Source organism: Elephas maximus, chromosome 9 (assembly GCF_024166365.1).
Source record: "Elephas maximus indicus isolate mEleMax1 chromosome 9, mEleMax1 primary haplotype, whole genome shotgun sequence".
Classification (NCBI taxonomy): domain Eukaryota; kingdom Metazoa; phylum Chordata; class Mammalia; order Proboscidea; family Elephantidae; genus Elephas; species Elephas maximus.
The window spans coordinates 103,955,303-103,969,272 of NC_064827.1; the positions used below are offsets into that span (position 1 = coordinate 103,955,303).

The following is a 13,970-nucleotide window of genomic DNA, read 5'->3' on the forward strand; positions in this document are numbered from 1 at the left end:
CTCCCCTGCACTCATCAGCTCCCTCCTCATCTTCAAGGTCTGGCTCAAATGTCTCTTTCCCTAGGAAGAGTTCTCTTCCTGACCCCTGCTGGAGTAACCAAGCTTCTCTCTAGACCCTCAGAATGGCCGATCCTTACCTTGCTCTTTGTTGTTATCACCAATAAGGAGCCTGGGTGGCGAAAGCAGTTTGCAATTGGCTGCGAACTTAAAGGCTGGCGGTTCGAACTCAGCCAGGGGCTTCTCAGAAGAAAGCCCTAGTGATCTGCTTCCAAAAAGATTACAGCCCAGAAAACCCTGTGGAGCAGTTCTTCTGTGTAACACACGGGGTCACCGTGACTCAGAATCGACTCGACAGTGACGGAAGAGCAACGGTTACTCACACGCACCCCAGGGAAGGAGGTAGAGCCATGCTGTCTAGTCAGAGGTTAGCCTCACGTGACTCCAGGGCACCCGAAGTGTGGTCAGTCTGAAAGTCCTTTTTTAAATGGTGGTAAATATATATAGAAAACAAAATATTTGCCATTTCAACATATTTCCCATGTATAACTCAGGGACGTTAACGAGCTCATCATGTTGTGCAACCACCACCATTATCCTTTCCAGATTGTTCCGCCACCACTTACGGAAGCTCACGGCCCCCTTTCCCTCTCCCTTCCATCCCTGGGAACCACGAATGAACTTTGTTCTCTGCGCATTTGCCTCTTCTAGATATTTTCTGCGAGCAGGATCAGACAACATTGTCCCTCTGTGGCTGGCTTAGTTCACTCAGCATAATGTTTTCAAGGGTCATCCATGTGGTAGCACGTACCAGAACTTCATTTCTCTTTACAGCTGAGTAGTATTTCGTTGTATTCCACTGGACTTTGAAGATGAAAATAAAATGTCTCATGTATAATTTTTTATATTTATTACTTGTTGGAGGAAAAGGGTTTTTGGATATATTGGGTTAAAGAAAACAAATATTATATGTATTCATCTATTTCTTTTTACTTTTCAAATGTAGCTCTTAGAAAATGTAAGATTACATAATATGCCTCTCATTGTATTTCTCGATGACAGTGCTGGGGTAGAGAACTGCAGGTAGAGGCCGGCCCTGGAGGCAGAGGGAACTGGGCATGATGCTAAGCAAACTTCTGAAAGTCCTCATTTGCATCCCCATCCTCCTTCCCTATTGCTGTCAAGTTGATTCTGACTCACAGCAACCCTGTAGGACAGAGCAGTACTGCCCCATAGGGTTTCCGTGGAGCACCTGATGAATTTGAACTGCTGACCTTTTGGTTAGCAGCCGTAGCTCTTAACCACTACACCACCAGGGTTTCCCCTCATTTCTATAAACCCAGTGCCATCATTTCTATAGAGGTGTAAATGAGTACCACAACTTGTGGGATATTTATGCATATTAATAAGATAATTAATGGTACATGGGGAGCACTTAACAAATGAGAGTTGTCGCCTCTATTACCCACTGGGAGGCTCAATCTCTCCTACAAGATCAGCTGTCTGTCTGTTTTATCTTTGTAGCTCCCTAGCACTTGACAGACAGCCTGGCTCATAGCAGGAGCTTAATAAATATTTCTTGAATGAATAAATGAATGAAACAGCATCAGAAATGATAAGAGAAAATCTCCCCAAAGGCAAAATTTATCTACTTGATAATTTTGATTTAGGACAAACCTGTCAGAGGTTGCCCACCTGCTTTATGATTTGCTTAGAGGAAAGTTCTCGGCTGGAGACTATGGCAGCCCTGCAGTTCTCGTCAGTCCTCCCAACCCCTGACCTGTCTCACTTCTTGTCAGTGGCTCTGGAGATTGACCTGTATCCTGTCTGAATGAGTCTTTAAGCAGTTTCAGTCCTTATCTCCTTTTTCTTTAAACTTGGGGTTTATTTTTATTCTTACAGCCACATCTTTTTTACTTTCACCCTTGATATGTGTAATCAATACCCTGTGAAAATTACATGTACTTTGCAGATAACTTTATGTGATTTTCCCATAAACTATTAAATATATATATGTGTTTTTATATATGTATACACACATGAACACATATATATATTTACATATATATGTATATATTTCCCCTCCTCCCCGAGGGTGTTTGATCTAGGGAATTTCAGAGTGAAATTTTAGCATTGCAAATCCCCATAGGAGATTGGGGTGAAGCAAAGGTGACCCTGCAGAGGCAGAAGTTAACAGCATTAGCATAAGGAAAAATTTTTCTTCATACCACCAAAGATCTGAGCCTCATAGAAACTGGCAAGAGAGTTCCTGGGAGAGATGCCTTCAGATATTTCTTGTTCTCCTTATGCCCTGCCCCTTCCCTGAGATTTTTGGCTTTAGGCATTTACATAAATGTGCCAGAATAAAATTCATCTGGATATGAACGGCTAGGAGTCTGGAGCTGATGCTTATTACCCCTGAGGTGGCATGTATGGGAACTGTTTGAGCTTGGTTAGGATATACTGGGACCCTTAGACAAGTTCTCCAATTCCTTTCAGCCTGAGTTTATTCATCTGTAAAATGGGGGTATACCACTTGGCTCACAGGATTTTTATGAAGATTAAATGTGATGATGTATTTGAAAACTGTGTTGTTGTTAGGACTCATAGCAACCCCAGGTGACATAGTGGAATTGTACCGTAGGGTTCTCTTGACTGTAATCTTTACAAAAGCAGGTCATGAGGCCTCTCCTCCATGGAGTTCCTTGGTAAGTTTGAACCAACAACATTTTGGTGAGCAGCCGGGCACTTAAAAGTTTGTGCCACCAAGGCTCCTTGAAATAAAGTATCAAGTATGAAATGCCTTAAAAACATAGGTGTAGAATGATATATATGACTCTGGGAGTGAGCAAGAGTACTGAAGGCCTCAGTGAAGATGGAGTCTGAGGGGAGAGTTTCAGAGTTGGCCAGACTCAGTGCTCTATCTTATAAGACTCTATCCTGAGTGATGAACAACTGAAGTGTCTATCAAATTGAAATTCTAGCTAAAGCAGAGTTATGTTCACAAGATAAACAATAGACTATCAAACAAAACAAAGCCAGGTCCCTGAGACAGTGAGCCCTCAAGAATGCTGGGGTGGAGGGGTGGGGGCATCCTGGTGGCCGGGAGGTGCCAACACTGCTGGGTATAATAACCAACCCCAGCTGAGGGCAGCTTGGAAGATGATCCAGTAGAAAGGGACTGTGACTGGTGGGCTCCCCCATCTTCAAGGGGCATGTACCAGATGCCTGTGTCACACCCCCTCAGATACCTCTTCCAAGTCTAACTGCCAGAATGAAGGTGCAAGCAAAGGGCCATTGCCATGCTAAGAGATCCAAGTCCCACTTGGAAGAAAAAGTTTCTATGGTGGGCATTGAGTTGAGTTGAGTTGAGTCTGACTCATGGTGACCCCAAGTGTGTCAGAGTAGAACTGTGCTCTAGGGTTTTCAGTGACTAATTTTTCAAAAGTAGATTGCCAGGCCTTTCTTCTGAGGTGCCTCTGGGTGGACTCCAACCTTCAACCTCTTGGTTAGTAGCTGAGTGCATTAACTGTACCACTCAGGGGTTCCCTGAGTTTTTCAAGATTTGTAAAAAAACAAAAAGGACATCTTGTTTCTTAAAGTAGAAGGTCAGCAAAAATGAGGGGAATCCTGGATGAGATGGATTGACACAATAACCACAACAATGGACTCAAACATACCAACAATTAGAAGATGGTACAGGACGGGCAGCATTTCATTATGTTATATATGAGGTCGACCTGAGTCAGAGTCATCGTGGGTCGGAGCCAACTTGACACCAACTAAAAACAACAACAAACAAACAAAACAAAGAAGGAGATGCAACAGAGACCGATACGTGGCCTGCAAAGCCTAAAATATTTACTCTCCGGTCCTTTAAAGAAAAAGTTTGTCGACACCTATTCTAAAGCAAACCCTTAAACAGTTGTGCAAAGGCCACGTTGGTGAAAAGCACACATCTATACAGAGATGGAGACTGGTTAAGAGCTCGGCGCCTCGCCAAAAGGTCAGCAGTTTGGATCCACCAGCTGCTCCTTGGAAACCCTATGAGGCAGTTCTACTCTGTCCTATAGGGTAGCTATGAGTCAAAATTGACTCGCTGGCAACGGGATTGATTTTTGGATAGAGAGATAGTCACACACAGGGGTCCCACTGAACACCGTCCTCTGGGCTTGGGGGACCAACATAGCCTCGTGCACCCTGGGAACAGTTGCTTTGCTTGGAGGCACCATCCTCTGAGCTTTTTCCTAAGTGCGATTGGTTCCTGGCGCTGAGGATCTCCACACCCTTGTTCCTCTCTACAATTCCTAGCTCTTGCTTGCTACAAAGAACGTTGTGGGAATCTTCAATGTCTGCAAACATTTATAGGACCTTGGGGGGAAAAGGCATCTTTACTATTTGCATAATATTTTGGAAAAAAGGAGTCTTGGCGTCCTGGAAACTTGTAGATAGTTTTCTTTGTATAAAGAGTAGGACAGAAAAACGGGGGTCCCTAGGTGCATCCGAAATATCATTGTGTTACCAACCTGGGGCTTATCTAAGGCAAAACAGATTTGTTAGCCCAAAGATTTTTTAAGAAACCAGATATTGAAGCTAAAATTACAAAATACATGACATAATGGAAACATGTAGGAATATTTCAGTGAGAAAAAAAAAAGGAAAAGAGAAAACAGCAGTGGCAGAGGTCCCACTAAATCAGATCCAGATGGGAAGCGTAGATTTGACAATAAGGAATGAGCTTCAGGAGTAATATTTTTCCTCATAGCATTGTGTCTAAATGCACCCTTAAAAAGCCAATTTTTGAAACATGTTTTTGTTTATTAAGCTTTATTATGATGTTTGGAGTCTTTGGGTGGTGCAAATGGTTAAGCACTCAGCTAGTAACTGAAAGGTTGGTGGTTTGAGGCCACCCAAAGGTGCATCAGAAGATGTGATCTACTTCCTAAGGTCACAGCCCTCGAAAACCCTATGTGCGGTTCTACTCTGAAATGAACTCCGCGAGTCGGAATCAACTCGATGGCAACTAGTTTTTTTGAATCTTAATTTTCTCAATGAATAAAAGCCATCCTCTTTGAACTTTGTTCTGACATTCAGAGAATAAATATTCATTCACTCAGTTATTCGTTCAACAAATATATTTTAAACGCTTACTATGTACCAGGTCTGGCGTGGCAACTGGCTTCCATTAAGATGACAGCCAAGAAAACCCTATGGAGCGCAGTTCTACTCTGTAACACATGCGGTTGCCATGAGTTGGAATCAACACCATGGCAGTGGGTTTGGCTTTTTGGTTTACTATGGACTGCCAAAAGAACGAACAAATCAGTCTTGGAAGAAGTACAACCAGAATGTTAGAAGTGTTTCCTTCTGTTGTACACAGGGTTGCTATGAGTCGGAACCGACCTGACAGCACCTAACAACAACAACATGCACCAGAAACTGTGCTAGGACAATGGCCTTGGCCTCATGGAGGCTACAACCTCATGGTGAGATAGAAAATAAGTAAATAAAGGTTTAGACATTGAGGTAAGTCCTGTGGAAGAAACAAACAGCATTTGGGATAAAAAACAGGAGATGCTGGGTCCCCTACTTTAGAAAGAGAGAGACAGAGGTCTTTTCAGGGGTTTGACCTTTTAATGGGGGATAGGTATCAGAAGCTAAAGCAGGGTGGAGGTTGGTGGTGAGGGGAGAGGGGTGTGTGGCTGGCTGGTAGGAGGGATCTGGGGAGAGCACAGCTGTACAGGTGTGGTCTGCTATGTAGAGATAAGAGGGAGTCAGAAGAGGAAGCTCCCAGGGTGTGGGGCCTCACCTGAGGCCACATGGGCAGGAAGGAACTTTTGGCGCATCTGATGAAGTGGTGTGGTCAGAGGGTCGGAGCTTGAGTGAGCTGGGGAAGGGGACGAGCTGAAGTTGGAGAAGAGGGAAAGAGTCAGATATTGCAGGCCTTTTAAGACGTAGTAAGAGTTTGGATTTTATTTTAAAAGCAATGGGTGACAGTGGTGGAATAATTTGCGAAAGGAGGGGGCTAATAATGCAGAGCCTGATGAATATAATCAATGTCACTGAATTGTACATGTGAAAATTGTTAAACCGGTAAATGTTTTGTTGTATATATTTTTTCACAGTTAAAAAAAAAAAAAAAAAGCAATGGGAAGCCAGGAAGATTTTTAGGAAGGGAAGTGGCGTCATCATTTCAAAAAGATTACAATCGCTGCTATGATAAAATCTATCACTTATTGAGTTTTTACTACTTGCTGGGCACTGTTTTAACCTCATTTAACTATCACAAACTAATACATTTTATCCATGTTTTATAGATGAGGGAACTGAGGCTTATGCAAATTCACTTTATTGAGGTCTAATTCATGGATAATAAGATGGACCTTCTTAAAGTGTAAAGTTCAATGAGTTTTGAGAAACACATACAGTAATGTCATTTTCACCACGATCAAGATATAGAACATTTCCATCACCCCCAAAGGCTCCCTTGTACTCTTTTGCAGTCCACTTGCCCACCCCAAGCCCCTGACAACTGGTCTGCTTTCTGTAACTCTAGGTTACATTGGTCTTTCCTAGAGTTTCATGTAAATGGATGCATATGGTAGATATGTTTTTCACTCAGCATAATTTTTTGAGATTCGTCCCTGTTCTTGCATGTCTCTATCATTCCTTTTGTATTGCTGAGTAGTGTTGCACTGTATGGATACTGGCAATTTATCCATTCACCTGTTGAAGGACTTTTGAATTGTTTCTAATTGTTACAAATAAAGCAGCTGTGAACATTTGTGTACAAGTCTTTGTATGGACATATATTATAATTTCTTGTGGGTAAATACCTATGTATGGGATGGTTAGGTCATGGCCAGAGGGATTTTAATGCAAAGAATTAGTTTTTCAAGTGCCAAAAGTGCTAAGAAGTCAGTTAGGGGATGGTGAGGCAATCCAGAGATTAGCACAGTAGGAAAATTCTACCGCCCTGAGGGAGGAGGCCACAATTAACCATGTGGAACTCAGTGAACTGGGGCTGGCTTCCCACTGTAGGAAGTCACAGCTTTCAGATAATCAGAGGTAAAGGATCAGTTATTGAGGTTTATTCTGCCAAGGGTATTGTATCCCACAGGGTGAGGTGAGTGGGGCATTTGCATGGGACACAAAATTGAAGAGGAGAGCCAAAAATCTCAGTAATCAAGAGAAATAATATTTTAATGCAATGTTTTACATAATCAAAATTAATGCAAAAATCCATAGCAAAATATCAACATGATGACACGATTCAACCCAGCACTTGTTTGACTCATGTGAGTCATCCCACTCTAATCCTGTCTTTATCTAAAATTTGATATTTTGTTCATCATGGATTTTTTTTATTACTTTCAATTGTTTAAAATATTGCATTAAAATGTTATTTCTCTTGATCACTGAGCTTTTTGTCACACCCTTAAATTTTGCACACAAGGCAAATTCCTCCTGCCTTCACCCTAGGCAATACCCTACAGGTACAATACCTTTGGGCTCCAGGTGCCTGTCGACAGGGCTCAGCGGGTGGGATGGGCGTGGGGGGGAATGAGAGGCAGATGGGAGGCCAGCACTTGAGGCATGGATGCACTGCTATTAAGTGATGGAGCAGGTAGTGGCCCACTGAGAGTGACTCCAGAATTCACAATTTGGAATTCTAGGTCTGGGATCAGAGGATAGTAGAAATGGAAGTGGGAAGGACAGTGTGATGATTAAGGTTGTGCGTCAACTTGGCTGGCTGGGCCATGATTCTCAGTGGTTTGGCAGTTTTGTAATGATGTAGTTATCCTCCATTTTGTGATAAAATGCAATCACCTCCATGATGTGATCTGATGTTCTCAGCCAATCAGTTGTGAGGGGAGTTTCCTTGGAAGTGTGGCCTGCATCCAATATATGTGGATGTTCTGGCAAGGCTCCTGGCTTTCACTCACTCTGGATCCTGCATCCTCATTTTCTGACCTCTGTTTTCTGGGTCTTGAGCCAGCAGTCTGCTGTCTGACCTGCCGATCTTGGGTTTGTCAGCCCCTGCAGCTATGTGAGTCGGGAGAAGCCTCCAGCCTGATGCCTGACCCACAGACTAAGGACTTGCCAGCCTCTACAACAATGTGAGCCATTTCCTTGACACAAATCTCTCTCTCTCTCTCTCTTTCAATTCACTGGTTTTGCTTCTCTAGAGAACCCAGCCTAAGACAGGAAGTTAGGAGGATGTGGCAACAATTCAGGCTAGAGAAGATTTGGCTTAGACTAAAAAAAAAAAAGTTTTTTTTTTTATGTCATGTTGTGGGATCAAGAGAAATAGATGGATTCTAGCAGGGCTGATGTTCAGTTAGAGTATGAGGGGATGGTGGCACAAGTTATTAAAGTGTTGAAAATGTTCTGTAGCAGTTGGTAATTAGGTACTTTTCCTGGATCTTCGAGAGTCTCTTAGCCCCATTGCTCCAGCCTTCTTAGGTCTGTCTTTGGGATTCTTCCACCTGCCCATGATCCAGCAACTGAGTGGTAAGACCTGGCCCGTCAGAGGTCCTCCAGGCCCACGCTGGCTTTCCTTGCACCCTTGACTGTGCTTCCGTTATGCCCCCTATGGTCTCTGTTGAGGACCACTCTAGTATCCACTGGCCCTCTTGTGAGCCTACTGAGGCTCCAATGTGCCAGTCTCCCACCCTCAGAAGGCCCCGTGGGGAAGACAGTACCCATGGCAGCACCATTCACAAATGCCCATCCGTACCAGTTGTTAAATATTTTGAATATCATACCTGGTGTCAAGTACATTTTTGAGATAGCAGCAACAGGTGATGGACTGGGTGTAAAGAGTGAGTCAAAGAAAGAAATCAATAACGGCTTCCAGGTTTGGCTTGAAGGACCTGGCAGAAAGTGGTGCCATTTTGTGTGCTGACAAACCCTGGGAAAGAAAAGGCTTGGTGGGGAGAAGGCGGAATCAGGAATTCAGTAGGGATATGTCAATTTTTGGATGCTTTGAAGAACTCCAACTATAAACATAAAAGGCTGTTTTATATGCAGAACTGGAGGTCAGAGGAGAGTTCTGAGCTGAAGTTAAACATTGGGGGGTTGTCACCACATAGACGATATTTAAAGCCATAGGGATAGAAGTGGTTACCCAGGGAGAAAGTACTGAAAGAAGAGAGAAGGAAGGGCTAGGACTGAGCAGCTCTGAGGAAAAGTCACTGAAGGCAGAGGAAGAGCAGCCAGCCAGGGAAACCAAGATGGAAACAAGGAAACCACCACTGAGTTAGGATGAAAACCAAGAGAGAACAATATTCCAGAAGCTGGGGGAATAAATTGTTTTCAAGAGGGAAGAAGGGCTTAGTTATACTGAATGATGCTGAGAATAAGATTTAAAGGTTATAGGCTTAAAAAGCATTGGATTTTTTTTCTAGTAATTTACAAGATTTCTTCAACATAGAAAGGAAATTTGGAGTTGTTGGTTGCCAACATGGAGCCCTGGTGGCAAGGCAGTTAAGAGCTTGGTTGCTAACGGATAGGTCAGTAGTTTGAATCCACCAGCTGCTACTTGGAAACCCTGAGGCAGTTCTACTCTGTCCTTTAGGGTCCCTATGAATAGGAATTGACTCCATGGCAACAGTTTTGGCTTTTTTTTGGTTTAACATGGCTGAAAGGCGTGACTCCTAGTATACCAGTGATTGTACTAAGAGAGTGGTTCAGTAGATGTTTGTGAATGAACAAGTGAATGAAATTGGTTCCCTAAAACCAAATGATCCTGAAACCCATGAGAAAGCCAAATTGGCCCAACTAGCTTTCCTTTGAGGTAAACTCTCCTGGTTGCCATGTAGAACCTGGGTTTGTTAGAAAACTAGAGTAAGCCCATTGGCAGGATGGGCTGGCTGTGTAAATAGCTCTCAGTCTAACTCTGAAACTGTCATACTCTGTCAAGAAGATGAGACCACATACTGAATTGTATTCAATCTTAAAAAATACGTTTTTTTAAAAAAAAGATTATCAAGAAAGATAAAAGTAGCACAAAAGCTGGTGCGCTTTTCTCTTCAGGCATCTTCTGTGAATATTAAACATGCTTCCAGTTTCCCTAGATTTCACTATGGAGTTTTTCTCCACTAAAACTCTTTTCCTTACAGGATGGAAAATGGACAAGGGGGAAAGTATTTACTGAGGTTTTTGCAAAAAAGGTATAAGCTGGATACATTTCCTATTTTCCATGTCAAATGCACAGAATTTCCAAAACTAAAAAACAAGAATCGAATGCATTAAAAATACAAATGCTTACTTAAGTTACTAATCATCCCTGCATTTCCTTTCTGCCTAGTAAATGTGTGGCCAAGGAAAATTGGCCATGTTTTGACAGAATGGCCTTGGGAACTTGGGCTCTGTCAGCTCTCAGACAGGACACAGGTCTTAATTTGTTTCCTTCCTTAATTCCGTCCCCACTGTGACATGTCTGGAATGAGTTATGTGTGATTCTGCTTGTGTCTGTGCAGAGGAAAGAATGATCATGGCTTGAGGTGCACAAGGACCCATGTGAATGGGGTTGATTCAGAAAAAACAAAAAACAATTGGAAAGTATGAATTATCACAAAGTTAGACAGTCTGTTAGTGAAAAATGGCTTCTGTCATAGAGAATGATGGCTTTAGGACGTTTTTACATTTCTAGCTTTCACATCAAATTTAGTTGAGAAATATACATGAGGTGCAAAATCTATGACTTAGTAGAAAACAATATGCTAAAAAGAATGAAAGATTGCAATGATCTGTCTCTTGGAATGTGTGGTTAGGGCTTGCCGTGCTTCGTGGGAAAAAAGAGGGGGTGATACGGAGATGGTTCATTCGGTTAGAGGAATGAGGTGAGGTCATAAATAGGAACAAGAATCCTGAGGTCAAAAGTGAGGGATACCAAGCTTGAATGGTGGGTGGAGTGTGAGGCAGATAGGGAGGGTTGTTGTAGCTGGAGCAAGAATAATTGTGCCAGGATGATGCTGACATCCAGGGGCAGGGAGAGAAGGCTTTCATGTGGCCTTGACAGCAGGGAACAGAATTGGGTTTGATGGAGCTAAGGAAATGGTAGAACTAGATAGATGTTCCCTGGGTGGTGCAAACAAGTGCACTTGACTACTGATCAAAAGTTGGTGGTTCATCTCTGCTGAAGGGTAAGACAGTTCACAGTACTGGGGAAGCCAGCACAGCTTGTCCAAGGCAAGGTCATGCAAACTCCATAGACACATCCAAACTCCCTGAGGGATCAAATTACTGGGTTGGGGGGTGTGGGGACCATGGTCTTGGGGAACATCTAGCTAATTAGCATAATGTAGTTTATAAAGAAAATGTTCTATATTCTACTTTGGTGAGTAGCGTCTGGGGTCTTAAAAGCTTGTGAGCAGCCATCTAAGATACTCAGCTGGTCTCACCCAATTGCGAGCAAGGGAGAATGAAGAAACCCAAAGATACAAAGACCAGAGGACTAATGGACTACAGCTACCACAGCCTCCACCAGTCTGAGTCCAGCACAACTAGATGGTACCCAGCCGGCACCACTGACTACTCTGACAGGGATCACAATAGAGGGTACCAGACAGAGCCCGAGAAAAATATAAAACAAAATTTTAAGTCACAAAGAAAGACCAGACTTACTGGTCTAACAGAGACTGGAGAAACCCCGAGAGTATGGCTCTCAGATAACCTTTTAACTCAGTAATGAAATCACTCCTGAGATTCACTCTACAGCCAAAGATTAGACAGACCTGTAAAACAAAATGAGACTAAAAAGGCACACCAACCCAGGGGCAAGGACTGTAGGGCAGGAAAGGACAGGAAAGCTGGTGATAGGGAACCCAAGGTTTGAGAAGGGAGAGTGCTGACCTGTCATGGGGTTGGTAACTAATATCATAAAACAATATGTATACTGACTGTTTAATGAGAAGCTAGTTTGTTCTGTAAACCTTCCTCTGAAGTACAGTAATAAAGAAAAAGAAAATTAAAAAAAAATAAAAGATCACTAAAAAAAAAAGTTAGTGGTTTGAGCTAACTCAGTGGTGCTGTGGAAGAGAGGCCTGGTGATCTGTTTCCATAAAGATTACAGCCAAGAAAACCCTATGGAGCAATTCTACTCTGTAACACAAGGGGTTGCCATGAGTCAGAATCCACTGAAGAGCAATGGGCTTTTTTTCTTTTTTTTCATCAAATTCTGTCATTTTTATTTTTTCTCATATGTTTCCTTCCAGAAATGTCATGCTATTGTGGAGGCACCAAGGATTCATGAATGTTCACTTTTCATAAATCATCCTTAATTAAGTATTAAGTCTAAGAACGATGCATGAACAATAGAGGTCTACAATATATCATCTTTGTAAATTTGTATCGTGTTCAAAGGCAAACAAAATCTTGGAATCCCAAGCTCTTAATGTATTACATAGTCCAGGTGCTAATGGAGGTAAGTAGACTTGTGGATAATGCAATGACTTTTGACTCTGAATTGGGTTTTGAACATTAGTTTTCTGTGATTTTAAAGGATTAATTGTACATGGAAATAATAAATTAAGCTCCTTAACTGGAGGAAAAGTAGAACTGCATATTTGTCCAGATATCTTACTTGCTCACTTATTATTAGTTGTTAATTTTCAAATAATTATAAAGGGAAATAATAAAAGGGTATATGCATAGTTCATCTATCCTAGGCTCTCATCTTGAGCCAAATCAAATCAACCATCTAAAGTAAAAAGCTAACCAGGCAGAAGAAAAGAGACTTTGCATAATAATCTATGCACTAATATCCATATAGTTTTCTATTTTCTTTTTTTTTATTGTGCTTTAAGTGAAAGTTTACAGTTCAAGTTAGTTTCTCATACAAAAATATTATACACACTTTGTTATGTGACCCTAGTTGCCCTCCCTGTAACGTGACAGCATACCCCTCCTCTCCATCCTGTATTTCCTTATCCATTCAAACAGCTCCTATCCCCATCTGCCTTCTCATCTTGCCTCTGGACAGGAGCTGCCTATTTAGTCTCATGTATCAAAAAAAAAAAAAATTTTTTTTTTTTTTTTATCTACTTGAGCTAGGAAGCATGTGCTTCACAAGTGTCATTTTATGTCTCATAGTTCAGTCTAATCTTTTTCTGAAGAGTTGGCTTCGGAAATGGTTTTAGTTTTGGGCTAACAGAGAGTCTGGGGGCCATGTCTTCTGGGGTCCCTCCAATCTCAGTCAGACCATTAAGTCTGGTCTTTTTACCAGAATTTGAGTTCTGCACCCCACTTCTCTCCTGCTCTGTCAGGGATTCTCCTTTGTGAGAATTCTCTGTTGTCAGGGTGGTCATTGGTGGTAGCTAGGCACCATCTAGTTCTTCTAGTCTCAGGCTGACAGAGTCTCTGGTTTATGTGGCCCTTTCTGTCTCTTGGACTCATATTTTCCTTCTATCTTTGGTATTCTTCATTCTTCTTTGCTCCAGGTGAGTTGGGACTAATCGATGCATCTTAGATGGCTGCTTGCTAGCTTTTAAGACCCCAGACACCACTCACCAGAATGAGATGCAGAACATTTTCTTAAACTTGATTATGCCAGTTGACCTAGATGTTCCCTGAAACCATGGTCCCCAGACCCCCGCCCCTGCTACTCTGTCCCTCGAAGTCTTTGATTGTATTCAGGAAACTTCTTAGCTTTTGGTTTAGTCCAGTTGTGCTGACTTCCCCTGTATTGTGTGTTGTCCTTCCCTTCATCTAAGATAATTCTTGTCTACCATCTAGTTAGTGAATATCCCTCTCCCCCCTCCCTACCCTTGTAACTATCAAAGAAGGTTTTCTGTGTTTAAACCTTTTCTTGAGTTCTTATAATGGTGGTCTCATACAGTATTTGTCCCTTTGCAACTGACTAGTTTCACTCACCATAATGCCTTCCAGATTCATCCATGTTACGAGATGTTTCAAGGATTCATCATTGTTCTTTATTGTTGCGTAGTATTCCATTGTGTGAATATACC

General features: G+C 42.2%; 1 long non-coding RNA gene across 6 annotated transcripts in view; it reads left to right on the forward strand.

The window, feature by feature from the left end:
- LOC126082856 (uncharacterized) overlaps positions 1–13,001 on the forward strand; it is a 93,678-nt gene extending 80,677 nt beyond the window's left edge. For 5 of the 6 annotated variants that reach the window (XR_007518672.1, XR_007518667.1, XR_007518671.1 and 2 more), the window contains one exon: positions 5,378–5,649. This is a non-coding gene — a long non-coding RNA (uncharacterized LOC126082856). Of the gene's footprint in view, positions 1–5,377; positions 5,650–12,218 lie in introns of those variants that run through there. The other variant, XR_007518670.1, reaches the window with a different exon arrangement.
- Positions 13,002–13,970: the final 969 nt, after the last annotated feature.